Source organism: Callorhinus ursinus, unplaced genomic scaffold (assembly GCF_003265705.2).
Source record: "Callorhinus ursinus isolate GAN/ISIS: 27379988/994484 unplaced genomic scaffold, GSC_fseal_2.0 scaffold60, whole genome shotgun sequence".
Lineage (NCBI taxonomy): Eukaryota > Metazoa > Chordata > Mammalia > Carnivora > Otariidae > Callorhinus > Callorhinus ursinus.
The window spans coordinates 2,601,185-2,608,780 of record NW_027397122.1 but is presented as its reverse complement, the minus strand read 5'-3'; the positions used below and the strand labels follow the sequence as shown (position 1 = coordinate 2,608,780).

At 37.4% G+C, this 7,596-nt stretch overlaps 1 pseudogene; it reads left to right on the top strand.

Moving 5' to 3' along the window:
- The first annotated feature begins 1,502 nt into the window (after positions 1-1,502).
- On the top strand, positions 1,503-2,509 carry LOC112809806 (mesoderm-specific transcript homolog protein-like; annotated as a pseudogene).
- Positions 2,510-7,596: the final 5,087 nt, after the last annotated feature.

The following is a 7,596-nucleotide window of genomic DNA, read 5'->3' as shown; positions in this document are numbered from 1 at the left end:
TCATTCACACAAATGCTCACCTCAAGTATTGGGCATCAGCCTATCAGAGTGGTTGAACACATTACATGTTGATCACCTGGGTTCAGACCCCAGCTCTACTTGTACAAATTCAGGCAAACTACATACTCTCTTTGTTTCTTTTGTCTTCTGTAACACGAAGATATTAATCATCCCTCTTTCATGCCATTGTGATGTGGTTTAAATGAATTAATATTTGTAAAGTGCTTGACAGATGCCTGATGCAAACTAAGTTTTGCTGATTATTACCTAATTATCAATAAGGGGTCGGGACAGCAGAGATACGGGGAATTCTTGCCAATCATTACCTATTTTGTGGGTTGAAGGGGCACAGAAGATGCTCTGAGATTGAGAACACAGGGTGATAAAGCTATTGATGGGTCACTATCTACCTGTTGGAGATGTCTGCCCTGGAAATCATTATTGGCAGGTTTTCCAAGGGGAGAACCGGTTTCACACAGGATAGAATTCATTTCTTATGTTGTCCCTAGCAACAATGTTAGTTCTTCCTTTGTTAGATCTCAAGTAGTTGAGTTCCAAAAGAAATTGTGAAAAATAAGTCTGAATAGAAAATAATCAGGTTTCATCACATCATTAAAAGAAATGGAAGCATTCAGAGACTGCAGCTATTACAACCAATGAAAAAGTAGAACATATAGAAAGTGTGTCAAAAGCATTATGTATGGCTTTTGCATATGAAAATGGTATCATTGACCTCTGCTGGTCAATTCCATAATTATGTGTTGTTTCTATAATACAGGGAATGGATTTCAAATCATATGATAGCTTGTTTAGCTCCTGGATTGCTGTCATAATACTTTGCTCCCAGAACAACCCCCATTCAGAATATTAGTGTTCACACATGTTGAAATTCATTTGCCACACAACTCTGAGCACAATACAATTTGATACCCATGTTTGTATCTGCCCATTCTTTTTCATTAGACATTTTTATCAATATGTTGTCTCTGAGAGGTGGATTAAAGTTACCTTGACATGGAGGGAAATTGAGGTGGGTTGATTTACACACAAGACATCTGGAACTGGAATTCACATCTGTTGATGCCCAATCCAATGCTATTTCCACAAGACATATGCACATATACTAAAGGCAAGTGTCTCCTTCCCCCAGGCTTGGCATCACATCATACTGCTTAAATCATCTAAGATTCTGGGGCATCGCTTTACAGTGGTGCTCCTTGTGCTTCCCTGTGATCTAGAGGACTTAATTGAGATGCCGTCTCTCCTTGATTCCTAATAAACACTAGGGGATTCTTTGTTACCGGGATTCCCTAACTCCAGGACCCTATCACATTTCCTACCTACGTTATACATTTCTAAGCTATATAATAGCCTATCTCCTCACTTCTCTGTCTTGCTGTTTTCTCCCAGGTCTCATTCCAACCACAGGGTTCTAATTAAATATGAAATGTGAGCTTCCCCCAAACATGGAGTCTTGTAGTCCATGTGTTACCTGAATAAAAATGAGGGAGTAATGGGTTCAAGTGGGGCTACTGGCTGTGCCCCTGGTGGTGGCCTATTTGCATATTCTATCCCTGCCGCTCACTTCCCTGCCACCCCCCCCACTTACTCTTGCTCTTCACTCATCGCTCATGGAAGTTGTTAAGCAAGTTTTTCATTTATAAGGGACTGCAGATCTTCTACCAAGACTCTGTGGATGTGGTTGGAAGTCCTGAGTTAGTTGTGCTTTTACATAGCTTTCCAACATCTAGCTATGATTGCTACAAGATTTGGGAAGGTATGACCTTGATGTTTTATTAAGTGATTTCCCTTGCTTTCTTGAGCTTTGGCTTCAATGACAAACCAAGACTATGTCACTATTCCATATTTGAGTAGGTCAGCATTGTGGAGGCACGCTTGTGGCATCTGGGGCTCCAGAATCACAGTAACAGACTTTGTCACCTGATTATGGAGATATCATTGCTCAGGAGCTGTTCTATAGGTTCAAGCAGAATTGATCTGGTCAGCTTACCATCAAGAGTCTATCTGTCAAATGGGGGTATATTTCCTGAGACTCACTATCCTCTCCTTCACCAAAGCTTCTCGAAGATGGAGGCATGCTGTCATCCATCTTTACATGATTGATGAACTTCTTTGTATTCTCCTGAGGTCTCACCCCAGTCTTTGGGCCATACACCTGACCCTTTGAGAGTGAACTGTGGGACATGTGGGAAGGGATACCCGACAATGATGGAACTTAGTTATTAATAATCTCTTACAGAACACCAACCAGAGGAAGTTCAGAAGACTCTGGGTGAGAGCTCTTGCTTCTATAACTATTCCCATTTATTTTATCTATGGGCCATTGGATCCCATAAATCCCTACCCAGAGTTTTTGGAGCTATACAGAAAAAATGCTCCCATGCAGTCCGCAGTGTTGATTCTGGATGACCACAGTAGTCAAAAGCCACAGCTAGAGGATCCCATGGGCTTCTTGAATGCACATATGGGCTTCATCAACTACTTCTGAGCTGGAAAGAGTAGCTTCCCTGTATTACCTCCCTTAATCCCTTACCTGTTGTGTATTCTGCTAGGCAGATATGCCCGGTCCCGGCCACCAAAAACTATTCTCTCGTGAAAGTCCACCTGCCTCACACTGGTGATCAGCATATAGAAAAAGCCCAGAGAAGCTATGGTTAAGGATGACCTAACAGTCTACTTCCCATTCTTCTTATATCTGAGTGAGTGTAAGGATTTGCCTTTGTCTTTGTGTAATTAGGAAATTCTCATGGGCACTACTATGCACAGATAAAGAAAGAGAGACATTGTTAAATGTCTTTTTAACACTTCTTTGGACTTTTCTGAAATATTTAAAAAATGCTAATTTTTGGCCCATCCTTGATTGGAATCCTATGGTAAAGAATGAAGAGAGGGTGGCTCCTTACCTGTCCTTGAATGGCTTTAAGGGCACATGTTTTTGTTTTTGTTTTTTAAATTCTCTAAGCAACACAGCTTCAAGTGAGATGAGTCTCCCTTGTCATAACTTTGGATTTCATCAGCTGCTTTTAATTATAGACATTTTGTTAAAATAGGTTTGGGTTTGAATAATGCAGAATTCTAAGTATGCTTTAAGACTATGATTTACCTACATTTTTATAAGGACACTAAGCCAGGAGATACTCTGGTAGAGTGAACCATATTAAACATGTTTAATTTCTGAATAAATTGAATCTAATCAAAACTATTTACAGAATTTCCTAAAATCACAGGGAGTTAAGGACCAGTAGCATCTGTGCCAGAAATTTACTGTTATTAGCCAATTCTAACAGCAAGTAACAGTCTGACTCTTCCTACCTTAGTGCTTGGAAGCATGTCCCTCCTCAGCTGGAGGGGAGGGCATCACTGTATAGTCCAGGTTACCGAGCCAAATGCACAGGGATTCCTTTTATGATGATTATTTAACTCCTCATTGGTTGTCTCAGAGAGGTTTCCTCATGTAGCTCAGTGATTCCTGTACTTTACGGACAGGAAATTTCCAAGAACAAATTCTGAAAAGTCTATGAACAAATGGTGCTAAATACCGTTTTTTTTTTTTTTTTAAACCACAATTTCATTGTCTTAGGCAAAACAGGATTTTTAAGTGAATATTTTATTTTTTTATTAGCAACTTCAAGTATAACAACTGAAACTGGAATAAGTGTTTATTTTCTATTAATAAAACTGGATTTTGACCAAAAAAAAAAAAGAAAGGAAAATGTGAGCTCTGTCAAATTCATTTTGTTGCTGTATTTTCATTTTATACAGTAGTCCCCCCCCTAACTATAGGTCTGGAAGTACATGATCCTTCTGATACACTGTCAGAAGGTCAATAGCAGGTCAATAGCAGCCTAATGCTACGTCACAATGTCATGTCTGTACCATCCACCTCACTGCATCTCATCACGTAGGCATCTATCATCTTACATCATTACAAGAAGATAATAAAATATTTTGAGAGAGAGAGAGAGAGAGAGAGATCACATTCACATAACTTTAATTACAGTGTAATGTTTTAACTATCCTATTTTATTATTAGTTATCATTGCTAATCTCTTACTGTGCCTGATTTAAATGGAACTTTATTATAGGTACAGGAAAAAAAAACAAAAACAAAACAGTATATATAGGGTTCGGTACTACCAGTAATTTGGGCATCCAGTGAGGCTTTAGAACATATTTCTCACAGATAAGGGGTGGCTATTGTATTGGATTATTTATTTTGTTTCATGATAGACTATGCACACATTGAATATATGTTATCCTCATATACACATAAGTCTATAATGTCTTGCTTCTTGCTCATTTATAAACCTGTCATATCGTGTCAGAAATTTGACATGTAGTAGAGATTTAATGAATATTTGTTGAGTGAATAGATATCCAAGTAGCTGGATGTCTGATATGTTCAAAATACAATATCCAGGTATTGAATTGCTTTTCTCAGCAGATTTTGGAATTCCAGCTGAATCCCTGTAGCCTACAAAATAATTCTTCCTTTGACCACTCCTTTTCTACAGAGACATTGCCTTGTATTCACGGGGAAATGAGAAAAATTGGAACATTTTAGTGAAATTTACATAAGGCTAAATTATAAGTGGTAATATCTGTGTGTTGCGGTATGATGTTTGGTGGACTATGTGGGAATGTCTGCATGTATATATTTAAGTGTTCTTACTAGGAAATAAAATATTAGCAATCTCATAATAGTCCTCAGATATTTTATTGACATTTTTCTGGTTGTAAATCCCTAACTCTTGAAACAACTGTGCTACAGAAAAATAGGGTCCCAGCTATCCCATTGGGGTTAGGCACCTGGGGTTTAGCCATTGTCTCTGTTCATACCTATTCTCTAATGCACTTGGATGCTTTCTAATCAAGAAAAAAATCTGCTTTGCTCTCAGTTTGCACCTTACACAGGCTGGAGGAATGATTTTTTTTTTTTTTTTCCAATTAAGCTGCAAGTGGTTTGCTGAAGAGCATCTGAAAATCAATCACGGTACAAGGCACACAGTGTGAGCCTGTTATCTTCCATGATTGCAATTCAGGTACTGAGAATTCCATTTTGTGTCAGCCAGAAAGTTTGGGTGAACTAAGTATCTTTAAAGTTTATAGGTACAAATGAAATTGGCACTTTGAAAAGGACCCCAGAACATAAAGAAAGATGTAGCAGCCCTTTCTGCCTTCAACTTCTATAACTATTTTGACAAAGTGGATCTTCCCCAGTTTTAAAGAGAGTGGCTTTGGAAGAGTTTGAAAGCTTTAAAAAATGAATTGATAATAAATTTACAAGAGGAGAAAGTCCCAAGGAACCTTCTGAGGGAGATTCAGAACAGCTGTGGGGTGGAATGGCCTCAGAGCTCAGCAAGATGTATATTTTCAAAGTTTTCTGAGTAAGTTGCTGATTTTCAATGTATGAGTTAACTCATCTTGGCCCTAGAGGGAAAAATGATTCCTATATGCTCGTCTCCCTGGTCGAGCCCACATTGTTTTATATAAAAAAATTTAGGAATGTTTCTCCTATGATTTAGAAAATCCCCAATATAGGAGAATCATTCAAATCCCAGTGACACTCATGCTCTGATTTACTTTCTTGTATTTTACTATGGGTTAGAGGTATTTGAAATCTCAACATCAGCGATCATAAAAATTCAATTAATCAATGTGAACTCCACCTCTACATAATATTTTATACAATGATTGATTAATAATATATGTAAATATGTGGCTTTATAAAAATTCACATTAAATGCATTGTGTTAAACCAATTATCATTTAGAATTTTTGATAGTACATCCATATGCTATAATGTTATAGAAGCAATTTATTAGTAACACAGAACTTGATAATAAGAGTCACTGAAAGTTCAAGTACTTTGCCATGTCTTAGTGATCCGTAACTTAAATTGAAGGAAGACTTCTAGGTTTATGCATGGTATAGCTTATACATCTAAATTCAGACCAAAACTCTCAAACCTAAAGCAATACCTATCTCTAAGGATGGATGGGCAGTAGAGTTCTTGGAGGTACCCACAGCCATATGATTAATGTGGTACACTTCCTGGAACATCCATTAATGTAAAGTCATTAAAATATTTTAGTGATAAATAGATACAATATAAAAGAAAATGCAAATTTGGGGGTTTTTTTTAAGCAAAAATGGGTCTTTAAAGAAAATCTAACTTTTGACCAGCCAGTTTGATCTGAACTCTGAAACCATGCTTCTGCCCTTAAAGTAATTTATAGGAACCCTCTGAGAGTCATGATTTCCATTATCTTTTTTACATTGTATAGTCTTAATTTGATTTATTTTGATGACTTTTAGACAGCCAATTATCATTTGTTTCCTTGCCATTCTTTCATTTAATGCACTTAAATGCACACCCAAAAAACACACCGCCACCATCATCACCACCATTACCTTAGGGATTCTGAAAATTATTTGTGCATATGAGCTTAAAACAAGAGCATTTTCTGTGTCCTCCAGAAACAGTTGGATACTCAGTCCCCTTTGCCACCTTGAACTTGGAGGCGACTTCCCAAGGAGGACAAGATGAGATTTTCCTTCTCAGGGGCTGACCACAAAGCCACCTGTGAGAGGTATGGGTGGGACAATCCAAAAGAGAAGAAATGAATGAAAATAACACACTGAATGAACAATCTTCTAGTCCATTTTCCCACTTTGCTCTGAGAAAACCAAAAGCCTAGTCTATATCCTCAATATTCTCTGCAGGAGACTGAAGAAGTATTTTCTGGAGGCAATAGATAGAATTACAACAAAGTTCAGAAAGGGAGAAAAGAGGGGTTGTGGCTGGCCTTTTTAACAAAACGATAGTTGAATAGGAACCTAAAACCAATAAGAAAATGAACTCTGAAGATAAGACTATGAATTTCTTTATCATAATGGGATCAGTTATCCACATATTATTATTGAAAGATGGAAGAAAATTGGACCAGTGTCTCCAACGTTCTGAAAGACAATTATCCTCTAGAATTTTATACCTAAACAAACTATAAATAAAACACAAAGGTAAAAAAAATAAAGTTTTTCAGTTAATGAAAATTTATTATACATAACCCATGCATCGTTTCTCAAAATATCCTTAAGGGTTCTGCTCCAGAAAACTTTGGAGTAAATACAGAAAGATGAGGACAAAATCCTGGAAAGAAGGGTTCCCACACATTTGAAGATCCTAATTAGTAACCTGACACCCACATCTGTTTAACAAGTTAAAAGCATAATCTGTGAAGATTAAGAAGGGTGGCTATAAGTCCCCAGGGTGGAATAGTTTTGGTCTTTATGTGTAGCTTCTATTCTTGGACTTATTTTTCAAAAGACAAAGCTTCCGTTCTCTTGGGTGAGAAAGCAAGGGACAGGTGGGAGATAACAGGGTATATAATCCTCACTATTAGTGCTTCTGTAGTCAAGTAGGGGAAGGGGTTTAGGGTTTCACCATTCACTATCTAGATTGATTACCATTTAATATTTCTTTTTTTAAAGATTTTATTTATTTATTTGACAAAGAGAGACACAGCGAGAGAAGGAACACAAGCAGGGGGAGTAGAAGAGGGAGAAGCAGGC